The sequence below is a fragment of the Ursus americanus genome, chromosome 34 (genome assembly GCF_024610735.1).
Source record: "Ursus americanus isolate L20-20 chromosome 34, mUrsAme1.1.p, whole genome shotgun sequence".
Taxonomy (NCBI): domain Eukaryota; kingdom Metazoa; phylum Chordata; class Mammalia; order Carnivora; family Ursidae; genus Ursus; species Ursus americanus.
In genome coordinates this window covers 8,062,974-8,076,539 of record NC_142160.1, presented here as the reverse complement: position 1 = coordinate 8,076,539, position 13,566 = coordinate 8,062,974, and the positions used below count along the sequence as shown (strand labels likewise).

The 13,566-nt window shown below is 45.5% G+C and overlaps 1 long non-coding RNA gene across 2 annotated transcripts in view; it reads right to left on the bottom strand.

Annotated features, from left to right (window-relative positions):
• LOC123776443 (uncharacterized) overlaps positions 1–13,566 on the bottom strand; it is a 258,350-nt gene that overhangs the window by 51,168 nt on the left and 193,616 nt on the right. Inside the window, exon 5 of one of the 2 annotated variants that reach the window (XR_015722903.1) lies at positions 6,753–6,894. This is a non-coding gene — a long non-coding RNA (uncharacterized LOC123776443). Of the gene's footprint in view, positions 1–4,464; positions 4,910–6,752; positions 6,895–13,566 lie in introns of those variants that run through there. The other variant, XR_015722904.1, reaches the window with a different exon arrangement.

Genomic DNA, 13,566 nt, shown 5'->3' with positions numbered 1-13,566 from the left:
CAAGAAAAACAGAGAACAGGAAGTGTTATTTCAAATTACCCAATAGTTCGATACAGGCCCTCCCTCCTTTCCAAAATTTTTCCTTCCAGGTGCCCTTGTCATGGTGCTCAGTGTCTCCTTACACTGCACGGATGTGCTCCCCTGTGAGCCCCACCTGTGAAGACAGCCAGGCAGGTGCGGTGGGGAGGACTAGAGAGGATGATGGCTCACTGCAGGTGCCCTCTGGCCTGCTCTGGGGTGGGGGGGCAGGGTTGGGATAAGGAAAATGAATGCCCTATGAAGCATCACCCTTGGTGATGAGCAAACCCCCCATGTTGAAGCGGGAGTTTCCCCATGTCTTGTCCCCCTTACCACCGAATTGTCCCAATTCCCATCCTGTCATAGAATGATGGGCATTTAGCCCTGGAACACCTTCTAGCCCACTCCTGCCTTTTCAGAGACTGAAGAGCAAGCTCTGAAAGTGAAGGGTATGTCCAAGGTCACAGATGACATGCAGGCAGCAGAGGAGGGATCAGAACCCATTCAAATGCTCACAGCCACCATCGCTACCACCCTGACTGCATCGGGAAGTCCTTCTTGCAGGCTGGGCATTGCCCCAGAGTGCCATCTACCCAGTCTCTTACCCTCACGAAAGCCCCATAAGCTAGGTGGTGTCCCTCCGTCTTAAAGTTGAAGAAATTACGGCTCAGGTGGATCTTGTGGTTTTCCAAGGCTAGAAGGAAGCAGAACCAGGAGGTGAACCCAGCTCTGCCTAGCCCTTTCCACTTCAGCTGACTTAAGACAGCGTTTTCTGATGCTACGCATGTGCCTACAAAGCAGCTTCCCACAATTCCTCTAGAGGGGTCCTCAGCTACCGGCGTCTCAGGCAATCATCTCAGCGTCACCTCCCTCTCCCCTTCAGCGCAAAGAATCCTTCCCAAATGAGCCTGTGCTCTCAGCAGCTGGTGATATTTGATTTGATTAACATCCTGGGACCTATCACCAGACGTAAAGATGATGCCTAATTAATTGCTTACATTAAAGAGCTGGCACTTTCTGCGTTCGGTTCACACTTCAAGCTTCAATCATGTTTTCGTTTCAGCAATATTTACTTGATTAGCAAAGAGTCGATTCATACTCCAGCGTGGACCTAAGCTGGGTGTGGGACTTCCCTAAGCAGATGTCCTTGACAGGTGTAAAGAAATAGGTTTTTTTTTTTTAACAGCAAGAACCATGAGTAAGCTCTTCTGCTTGTTTTTCAATTAAAAAAAAAATCATGCTTGGATCAACAAATATTCATTGAGCACTGACCTATTCCGTCCCAGTCATTCCATTTCCAAAGCCCCACGGGGGCCAAAAAGAAGTGCACTCGCTAAGAAGTCGCCTTAGACTTAACTGTTCTCTTCCCTTTGTTTGGTCCAAGATCTAGATGCGCTGATTAAGAAAACGGACTCGACCTTAGACATCTGACGTTTCAATCGGCATTTGCTGAGGTCTCCAGAGATCTTATCATGCAGGAGGCGGGGGAGTTTGGGATGTGAAATGACTCCTGGGATGTGAATGGGGGTCACACTGAAATGAGGGGCTACGCCACCAGACTGTCCTATGCAGTATCTTTCATCAGAACGTGACAAAGAAAGGCAAGATTCGACCTTCTGACAGCAGGAAGTTGGAAGGGATAAGGCAGCATTTTGGATGACAAAGTTCTTGACAATGGGCCGAATTCTAACATCACGAACCTGAGTAGGAACAAATGCCACAGAACCATCAGAAGCCCTACTGCACAGGGGAAGATGCGGCTTTGTGGAAAAGGCTTGGCTGCGGTCAGCCTCGAGCTTAACACCAGGTGACAGTGTGGTGTGTGCCCCAAGTCACTGATGCACCCATCTGACTGCATGTGTGAAACACCTACACTTAGGATAGGGAGAGCCCCACTCTAACGTTCCCTAATGCGCCCGCCCTCGTGGAGCGCGTTCAGCTCTGCTGTGAGGAGGCTCACCGTACACCGTACTGTGCTCATCGGGACACTTTCTAGAATGAAAGGGTTTGCAGGTGTAAATGAAGCCTGGAAAATAGGCATCAGGGACGACTCCTGGCCAAACTAGGGTCTATGTTACCTAGAAGGGACGTAGACGGATTGAAGGGTATTCCAGAGGAGAGGCTCGAGGATGGGGAGGCCTCAAAAACAGATTTAAAAGATAGATAAATCTCTGAAGAAAAAGATGGTTAGTCTGAAGAAGAGCACTGTGAGGTTTCTATGTGAGGTTTCTATGAGCGCTACTGTGAGAAATTATAAGGGCAGCATGGGGAAGAGAGAGGCGCCTGGGGTTCACAGGTTCTGCGGGGCTCTACTCTGGGGTAGCCAAGCAACCTCCAACAGGAAAGACTTTTTGAAAGCATACCTGGCTATAGCCATCAGTTTCTGGTTCACACGCCTACTTAGTTCTTCAAAAAATCCACTAAAATGGTAATACTTCCTGCTTAGTGAAACCAGCTACTTTTCTTTGAAAGTGTTACTATTGTGTAAATGTACGGTAGTGGTTCTTTCTCTTTTCAGAGAGAAATTATTTTATGGAAGTCAGACACACATGGACCTGTGACTCCCTGGGCCCCCTCTGTAGTTTTATGTCTTATATATACTTTCAGAGGACTATTGAGTAGAGACTTCTATTCAGTATTCTACTTTGTACAGACCAACACAAATACCATATTACAATGAACAGAAGACACCAGTGGTTAGAAGATGCATTGCTACTATCTGACATTAAGGAAGAGGAAAAAATGCCACCAATTCAATTACATCCCAAACTCCTTCACATCCGACTGTCCTGGGTCCCTTTTCAACTCAGAATTGGCATGTTGTTCCCACTTTCCACATGATATTTGGGTCTGTGTCATCAAGAGCATCAAGAATGCAGTATTTCTTTATAAAGTGTTCCACTATTTTTTCTAGAACTTTCTTCCAAACAAGTAACACTTGATCTGAAGGTTTGATGCTGTTAGTTTTTTCATCTAACCAGCTAATGTAGATTTTCAGACAACAACGAGGATTTTATTCTTTCTTCAAATAGTCCTTAAAGTGTTTGCTGACTGAAACTCTGAGGGACATTGTCCATTTATGCCACCATGAATAACAACAAAATCTGTTTACACGGATAATGACACCTACACCCCAAATGGCACCCGGCCCACAGATGCTTGGGATATTAGAATGTGAAGTCTGGGTGTTGTAGAGTAAAATAGAGTAACTCAATCTGCCTGTGCCCTTCTGTCCTGGGCTATACCCTTTCCCTGCTCTGGGGTAGCCAAGTGATAACCTCTGTTAGTTCTTCTTGACGCTAGTTAAGAGTCTCCTCAAAAGCTCTCCTGGGTTGTCCGTATTTCCCCTCTATGCCCAACCTTTCTACTTCGGAAGTAGTCCTCATCTTTTCATTTCAACTAGCTTTCTATTTTATGCCCGTCAACTGGTGGAAGACAAAGCAAAAATGGGAAGGTCAACCAAGATTTTGCATCACAAGAGAAGGCATGCTTCATCCCTGTTTCTATGAAGAAGATCTGGGACGTGATAATACAGAGGTAGTTCTTAGCTCTGGCCGTGAAGCAAAATAATTTATAAAGATTTTTTAAATGTGGATTCCAGTGGGCTATCCCAAGAGCCACTGACTCAGACTCTCGGGGGTGGGGACAGAACTGAGAGAAAGCAGGCACTTGCATGTTCAAAGGAGTTCTACCGAGTGATGTGATCCATTAGGAGGGTTACCAACCATTAAGAGGAGAGGACATTAGGCATTTTCCAGTTCCTGCAGGGACAATTCTCCTGACATACACGAACACAAGTGTGCAACTCTAAGTGTGCTGCTGAAAACACTTCCTATGGATGGATCCCAATTTTGTTCAAGCCATAATAGTCACACCATTCTGTACTCAACATGATTAAACCAAGGGGTAGGAAGGGCATGGCCACGATTGGGGACGTGTTGGGCATGGCCACAGTATGGGCAGGAAACAAAGGATGAGATTTTCTTTTTTCAACCTTCCAACCATCCCAAATGCTGCCTGGTCCAAGGCCATAGGGGAGGTGGCCTCATCCTCCATTCTCTGGCCACAGCTTTGCAGGACCATTTCAGGAACAAAATGATTTGGGCATAATTCTGGTTCCCCGATTTGGGGCTAGCCTATAGCCTTAGAGTGGAAGGGTGTACTAATGAGGGCCTACCCTCAGAAAGTATGCAAATCCCTGCACCAAAGGACTCAGGAAGAGGTTTTTATGGCTGTGGGAGAGCCCTTACACTCTCTCCTTAATCACCTCCTTTCCAGCAAACGTTCTTCGGAATTTTATGTAAGCATTATTTTATGTAAGACAAGACCCCATCTTGTCTAGGGTAAGTAAATAACTGTTGATTCTACTCTTAACTCTATGCCTTTCTAACTGTGCCAGGGGATTCAGAATGCAGTTTCCACAACAAAGCCCAGATCACCTCTGACCTCTTAGATCCAGGGACTTCTTGCTTATATCTAAGAGAGTCTGAGACTCGTTGTCTCCTGTGAATTTCTTCTTTTTTTTCTGGGCCTAAATCAGGGGCTGAAAGGAAGAACACAAGAGGCACAAATCATTGCAGATCAATGCTGTGCGGAAATAAATATTTACGTTGTACTTAATGCTTATTCTCTTGCTATCCTGTGTTGAACACACATGATGTGCTGGGCCCTTTACCTGTATTATCTCATTTACTCCTCACCACAGCCTATGAAGTAGCCTGCACTGTGCACTCCCGTGACAGAAACTGTCAGGTTAAGCAATACCCCAAGATCATGCAACAAATAAGGGCTGAATTCAGGAATTAATCCCAGATCCTGTTCCAAAGTTGAAGGTCTCTCAAACATTGGTTGTGGTGGAAAAGCAGTGAGGGAAAAATATGGAACTGACGGATGGGTAGGTGGACAGATCAATAAATATGTCATAAACACATCAATACACATAGACGCACGAGTATAATTGAGTCTATCCTGCAAGCTAGGTCATCGTTATATGGTGACTTGCACTGTTTTGTAGGTATGAAAAAGTTTGAAATAAAGCATTGGGGTAAAAAAGAAAAGCAGTGAGGGAATCCAAGCCATGCCAATTCAACATGCTTTCAAGGATCTGTCTCATGTTTCTATAATTATGTGTTTTAGGATTTTAATTTTAGTTTGACAAATCTGTATGGAAGCTTTATGATGTACCAGGCCCCAAAATACCTGCCAGCCTCGGATGCTACATTCATGGTAGGAGCTGCGAGGACACGAGGCAGAACCCTTCTGGGCTCACACCCAGCAGCTGACACTAACCCCACCTGCGATCCGAAGCTGATGCTGCCGAAGGGCTATAACCCCTGTGTGAAGTGCTGAAGGGACACAAGGATGGAGGGCTCTGGAAAGGTGGCTGGGAACAGATGCAGCTCGAATTGTGCCTTGGAAGAAACACGGAAGAAGTCAAAAGGTCTGAACTGTGTTTACTCAAAACACATCTGACCCCAAACATGTGGGCTCCCCCCCCCTCCACACACACACAGCAACCAATTCTCCAGCACCACGTGGGTATCCTGCAATTCAGTTCACTTCTGACACTGTCTGGAGTTTGTCAGAGCCCGCAGGTTAAGGGCTCAGTCTCCCACGACTGCCCTTACTTCCGAGGCCAGCTGAAGGTTGTGGGTTGTTTGTTACCACGCCGGCGGCACTTCTGAGCACCAGGGGCTCATTGTAACACTCGCATGCTGGGCGGACGCATTCAACTTCTGGAAACGCCTTCAGACTATCTGTGCCTTGGGTAGTACTCAGCCATTTCTGTTCTGGGGTTTGGCAGACTCCTTGAGCCCTACGGGAAAGTAATGTACCTACTACTTTCTCCCGGGGTGCTCGACACAAACCCTGTTTCCAGAACAGAGAGAGGCCACCAGCTTCCAAGGGCTTTCTCTGCTTCTCCTCTACCCCACCATCTTCTTCCCTCCTCCTCACCTCCCCACCAACAGTTGAGAGCTCCTGCCCCGCCCCCGGGATCCAGAACTCTCCCTCCCTCCCTCCCTGCACGCCTGCAAAGCTTCATGGTCGACCAGAGGCTGGAAGCTTAGCTCCAACTCATCATGTAATTACTACACCAAGTGCCTTGAGCGTCTTGGCTTTTGAAAATTAAAAGCCTTTCCCCTCCCCTATTTTTTGGTCAAACTCTTTTTTCCCCTCATACAGTAAATGATGCCTAAGTGAGGCTGAGAGGGATGGGGAGGGGAGGGGGCAGAGGGAACAGGAACTGCCAGAGAGGAAAAATCAGTTAATATTTAAAAAGTATCATTCTGCCAGTGTTCTTATCACGGCTTTTAAATTTGGTTCATCCCTTGAGCAAAGAGGGAAAGACTTATTCCACACCCCCCTTCCTGTTCTTGTGTCTCAGAAGAATTTTGCTTCCACGTGACCTGCTCTCAACTAGAGGTTGAATCCCAAGGTGACCCTAATTCCAGAAGAAGATGAATCTCACACCTTGAGAGCTGCCTTGGTCTTAGTTACCGCGGACTCTCTGGAGATTTTTCTTAGGAAATGCAGCAGAGGGGACCCCAAGCTGCTACTCACCCAGTGTACAAGAGTTTAGAACTAGAACGACTTATTTAATTGTATGACTGCTGTGCCTGCTGTGTATTCTTTGAACAATTAGAGCACGAGACCCTTAATTTGGGGCAACAGGCTTCACGAGTTTCCTGTGCCGATAACCACCACGGGGAATTCCCTATTTCCCACGCTGCTACCTGGCCACGCGCACTTTGTCTCTTGTCCCGTTTGCTGCAACTTCCAGTCCGCATCCCCGCGGCATGTCTTCATCGAGATCCTTTCTTCGGTTTTAGTTCTCTCTCTGGTCCGTATGACAGTCTTCCATATCAGCCATGGGGCCTGAAAGAGAAATAACTCGTCAGTTAAAAAAAAAAAGAATCAAAGCCGAAAATGCAGATGTTTGAGGAAAATATAAACTATAACTTGATTCTTTTCTCCACCAACTGCCCAAATGACGACCTTGGGAGTTTTACTTCTAAAACGTAACTCTATTAGAAAGGCTCCTGGTTTCAGGTCAATAAATACGCATAAGGCCTCTCTCCCACCATAAACCCATACAGGTAAGGGTCAGAGATGTCTCCCCATTAAGCAGAAAGAAATTTTCCCTGTCACAAACTAAAATCCTCCCCTGTGGCTGTAGATTTACCAGCAAACTTGCTCACAATGGTCTTATTGATGGTGATTGGGAACAATAAATCATTTCCTCCGGCTACAAAGGCTGCTCACATTGGTTCAAAGTGGCAAACCTCCCGTTGAAACGAACCTTCCCTGGGCCAATAATGTGTCTCAGGAAAGAGTGTAAGGGCGAGGTCTGGCGTGGGATGGGGACCCACATTTCTAAGATTTAAAGGGAATACTCAGCAGCACGTGGCTTCACACCTTACACATATTCTTTTTTTTTTTTTTTAAAAGATTTTATTTATTTATTCGACAGAGATAGAGACAGCCAGCGAGAGAGGGAACACAAGCAGGGGGAGTGGGAGAGGAAGAAGCAGGCTCACAGCGGAGGAGCCTGATGTGGGGCTCGATCCCATAACGCCAGGATCACGCCCTGAGCCGAAGGCAGGCGCTTAACCGCTGTGCCACCCAGGCGCCCCTTTACACATATTCTTAAACAACACCCGGAAGAAATATTGACCTGAGCGCATGGAGTTTTTGTTCACCTTTACCCTAACAGTTGAATATCAGTGATTCAATTGAACTTTTATTATCAAGAAATAACACAAATACACAAAATCATTCACGGAGTATGTGTTTCCATCAGTGATGGAGGAAGCTTCCTTTTATTTCAAGAATACAAATTTGGGTCATAGGACCAATAAATGCTAATAGGACACATATAATACATTGATTGGGCTTTGCAGTTCTGAAAACAATAAATCACCAAGAGCTGAAGCAGTGATCCTTTTAAATAAGATCCAGAAATATATTTATTTAATTCTGTTGTTGACCAATCACCTCCATTTTTTTCTTGGTACTGGGCAAAACACACAGGAAATTTCTCTCCCAATATCCACCCCCCCCCCCCAAATAATGCACATTCTAGCAAAAAAAAAAAAAAAAAATCCCTCACCTAACCAGACATTTTCTGAGAAGCACATGCAGTCTTTTTAACTCAAGGTAACATTCAGACCTGTTACACATTTTTCAGCTCCTCTGAAGACTTCGATAAAGCAAGAAGAATCCATGTGCCTTACTCAGTCGGCCTGACTTAAAGGAGTGTGAGACAAGAATCATCCACATGTAGAGTTAAACAAGGCAATTTTCCAAGCATCCACCCGCTGGGAGAATCAATAACCTCTTTTCAAACCAGCAAATTGGTTTCGAGTATTTGGTTCACCGGTTCCATCCAACGACCATGAATAAGAAGCCACCTCCCGAGTGAAAGGGAAGGGGGTTATGAATCCTGGAAAAACGTGTTCTCATCAGAATTCCTGTGCTTCTCTACTGCATGGATGGTATTTGCAAACCTCTTTGGAAAGAACACTGGGTTTAATTTCAGGCAATCCTCTTTGATGGGATTTTAACAAAAAAGCTTTTGCTGGGTATTCTATCTCATTTCATGAAAACAACTTAGGCCATGTAGCTGTTAAGATAATTTGGTACTTTCTGGATTTTGGATTTTTCTTAACATCGCAGCCAGATTATTCTTTCTAAAATAAAACTGATATTCTCCAGAAAGGTTTAGCTGAAGCAACTGGCCCTTCTGTGGCGCCATGAGCTCTGGGAATATTTGTCAGAAAACCTGGTCCTTGAAATAGCAGAATGCTTCTGTCTCTTACTCTCCGGCAAGGAGTCTGTGTTTTCTTTTTTTCTCCCGTCCTGCTTTCCCATTCCCTGAGCACCATCGACCCTCCTCTTCAGCCATCTATATCTAGCATCACTTCCACAAATTGACTTCACTCTCCTGCTCCCTGAGGGCTTCTGTAACAATCCTTCTGCCTTCGGAAACTCCTTTCCTTTTCTTCTCTTAGGATAGAATGCTCATGAAGAAATTCTAGCCCAAAGTACAACCACTTTTTTTTTTTTTTTAAGTAGGCTCCACACCCAACATGGGGCTTGAACTCACGATCCTGAGATCAAGAGTCACACGCTCTACCGACCAAGCCAGCCAGATGTCCTGCCAAAGTACAACAACTTCTGCGTTCTAGAGCAAAGAAAGGTCTTTGTCCAGCAGGGTAAGCTGTGTCTTCTGCTTAAGTGCACACAGTTTCAAAGAGCCATATGCACAGGGAAAGGAAAAGGGACCTAACCTAGCTAGTCCTACCAACTGGCTAATGAGCAACTTATTCCCTTGAATGGTCCCCAAGGCTGCCCTCCATTCCCATCTGCCCTGTCCCATGCTCACCACCAGAATGGCCAGCCTTACAACACATCTCTCAGAGCCTCTTTGCTCCACTGGTAAATGGAGTCCTCTCTCCTTCATACTGCCTGTGTCCCCTCAAGACGCAAGATGCTTAGGAGATTTGGGGACTTAAAACTACTGTTTTAGAGACAGTATGGGTTAAGCAGGCCTCTGTGGGCTGCCCTAGGAGTCCTACCAATGTTAATTATATTTTACCTACTGATAATCTTATACCCCTACTTGTAAAGGGATTTTAGCATTATTAATAATATTGTTCATCATGAGTCTGGTATCTAAGAGAAACTGTGAGTTACAAACAACTGAATTATAAAACCAATCTTTGAAAAAGAATATTGAGAAATTTGGAGGCTGCTTTTTGGGGGGGGGTAGGGAGTTGCTTGCTCTTTCTTTCCTTTACCTTTTCATATATTTATTCATTCATTAAATATTTGTTGATCATCCTCTTAGGGGCTGGGACTAAAACAACAGTCTGAAGCGGAGATTTTCTGCCCCTGTGGAGCTTACAGCCCCACAGAGTAGAAAGGCAACCAAATACCAAGAAAAAGGAAAGGAAAACTGTGTACCTAAGACACACGGTAGAAAGGATGGGTGTATAGTGCTCGGCTAGGATTAACTGGTCTAGTCAGAGGAGCCAAGGAAAGCTGGGTAAAGTGGCAGAAAAGAAGGTTCCAGTAGAGGGAACAATGTGTGCAAAGGCCCCATAGCAGAGGAAGCTTGGCGGTGTGAGGAAATGGAAAGAAGCCCACACAGAAGCATGGATGGGGAGAGGAGAGGGAGCAGATGAAGCTGGACACTGGACAGTGGCTGGGCCTTGCAGGGCTTTATGGGCCGGAGCAAAAGCAAGCCTCTGCAAGGCTTACCTGGGACAGGTGGCACACTGGGCATTTTTAGAAGACCGCTCAAGTCACAATGTGGAGAAACACTGGTGGCAAGAGTGGCTTCCTGCAGTCCATTTAGAGAAGGAGTCCTCATGAGAATTAATGGCCACTCAGAGTAGACAGAGACAGACTGAAAAGACTGTTAGGTGGGAAAGTAGACAGGATTTGGCAGTGGGTTGGATAGGAGGTTGAAGTTGAGGAAGCATGGAGGAGTGCCTCTGGTTTCTGGTGTATCTTCTTGGAACTATTTGGTCCTTTGCTTTATCATTGACTCTTGTCTACCATTTTTCTCTCTTCGTGCTCCTACTTCACCTTGAAGGAAAAGTTCCCTACTACTTCAAAACTAACAACGCGCAAAGCCCCTCAGCATTAGTCTACCAAGCCCCTCAACTCCATTTTGAATACATACAATTTGAGATAATTTAGGTTTATAGTTTTTTTTGGGGGGGGTCAGTTTATAGTTCTTAAACTAAGTGTGGTCTCTCTTCCTTATCTAATTTTTCCACATAGCATGATTTCCTTCACTGAAATGAGAAATCTGAAATTTTGATATAGTGGTGGAAGATTTTTAGCCACAAATAACTGAAACCAACTCGAACCAACTTTAACGCAAAAACAAATTTACTGGAATAACACAAGGGTGTCTTAAGGAATCAAGTGGGAAATGCAACCAAGGTTACAGGCAGTCTAAATCCCTCCAGAATTTCTCTCCATATTCTGTCTGCTCTTCTCTATATGGTGGCTTCAGCCTTCGAGCTCGTCAGTCTAGCTTTCTCCAACCTTCAATCTGTAAGATGGCTCTGTAGCAGCCCCTGTATTTATATGCCCTGGGTTTAGCTACAGACACTGACCGTCAGTCCCCCAGTGTCTCGATTGCAAATCTCAAGGATGGGTATTTAGCCAGCTATGGTCAGGCGTTTGACCTGGGTCTATGAACGATGGCTGGGGGTGGGTGAGGGCAGGAATTCAGGGAAGAAACAGCCAATGCCAATTCTGAGTTCCCAGAGAAGGGAGAATTGTTATGAACTTGGCAGACACCTCATATAGAGGAGGGAAACAATAGCTCTTTTGCTTCAATAAACATGTATCAACTACCAACTATGTCCCACGGTCAGTCTAGGCCCATGGATACAAAAATAAGTGCACCAAATTCCATCTTTAAGCAGCATAACACCCAGCACTCCTGTGAACACCTTGGCCACTATCTATCTGTGGTCATCCACCTGTAGAGTCCCTCCCTGAAAACTCATGGGTACTACAAAGAACCAGCATGGATGGTATTCATACCACAGAGTCAACATTTAGCGCTCGTCTTGCACCATACTAACACATCTGCAGTCAGGAAGCAGAGATTTAAAATTTTATCTCCAGTTGCTGACAGATGTCAACAAACGAGCAGGCAATCAAATACAAAACTTACAACGCAGAAAACTGTGGCAGTTTTATTTGCCCTCATTCATCCAACTTCAGAGTAAAAGGCATCTATCCGTACATTCATCAGTAGAAAAAATGTTCACTGAAGATCGACAACATTGTCAGTCAAGTTGCCAGAGAGGCCCAGGCAGCAAGAGTAGACAGCACGTCCGACTCCGAGGCAGAAGACCTGGACTCTGGGCGTGCACACACCCACGGTGTCACCCGAGGAGGGCCGTGCACCTGGAAAGGGAGGTCCACACCTCCCTCTCAGCGTCAGCGTCGGGAAGCAGGAACAAAAAGGAAGAATATGAAGGCAGACAATGATGCGCTGAGAAGGTGGTCCAGATGGAATACCAGCTACAAGCAGGAGTGTGGACGTGGGAGCCCCCAAGGACCACTGGCAGACTGGGAGACGGAACTGAAAGACAGGAGGTCTGGGTAGATGTCACGGCAAGAGGTAAAGCTGACAACTCACATGGGATCCCTCTGCGTCAGATTTGCCGACAGGAGGCAGGGAGTGAGGAACAGCAGGAGTAGCAAGAAACAGGAATAGTCAGGCCACATGCAGATTCCTTCCAGACCTACGGCTGGATGAGCAGACAGCTGACCTGTAGGCTGTAAGCCTCCGGTGTTCCCCGACGCGAGGCATGCCCTGGCCTTGCAGACTTCGGCGTGCCTAATCTTTCCTTTGCAAACAGATCAGAAAGAGCAGCTACCTAGTTAGTGTAGTAACTGTCACCTACAAAAAGAAAAGGGAGTCTGATGTCCTTCAGCTCCCTTATCCAGTACAATTTTCCTTCATCCTCTTGCCTCTCAAGGCCTCCTTTTAGGTTTCCGTTTCATGGTAAGCGTAAACTCGGATTAGCAGCCTCTCTAGAAAGCTGCTCTCTCTTCAATTTCTCTTCTCTTTGTCCTCTATCAGATTTCTTTTTTGCATTTTCAGATTTTACTGAATCTCCATCCATTTGTATGAGCACCGCTGGCCATTTAAAACGCTGGAGGCATGTTAGCTTTATCTAGACTACAGGTGCTTTAAATCAATGGTATTTTTGAGTTTCCTACCGCTGTCTCAATATGATGCCAAATGTACAACAGGTGACACTGAGCTACTTTTAACTTAATAAGTAATCAAAACATCATGAAGAAAATACTTATTTTCAGAATTCATTCCCCTTTTAGAATATGCATTCTCAGCAGTGGGGATATCGCCCCAGACAGATGAAACTTGTTCTTGGAGAGCAAAAAAATCTTGGATATCATAGTGGTTTGTGGCCCTCAACCCCTCCACCCTATCTGAATTCAGAGATACACAGCATACCCGTAGTATTAAAATATCATTGTGGGAGGAAGTAATTAGGTAAAATAATGCCTAAAAAGACACTTCAGTAGGAAAATAATGAAAACAATTTTTTTTAAAGTTCAGGAAAATGATTTAGAACTAACCTATGGGGCGCCTGGATGGCTCACATAGTTAAGTGACTGCCTTCGGCTCAGGTCATGATCCCAGGGTTCTGGGATCAAGCCCCACATGGGGCTCCCTGCTCTGCAGGGGAGCCTGCTTCTCCCTCTCCCTGCCACACCCCTGCTTGTGCTCTTTCTCTGTCAACTAAATAAAATCTTTTTTTAAAAAAAGAACTAACCTATACTAGCACAGTACATTAGTTTACGGAAGAGTTAAGTACAGTCTTTCATTTGATCTCCACAAACACCAGGTGATTTGAACGCTACTAACCTCCTTTCCAGACATACTAACTGATCATCAGAAATTACCTCCTAATTGTGTGACTTTGGTGGCAGACCTCCCCCTCCATCTACGACAGGGCAGCATATACGGCACTGCTGACATTTGGG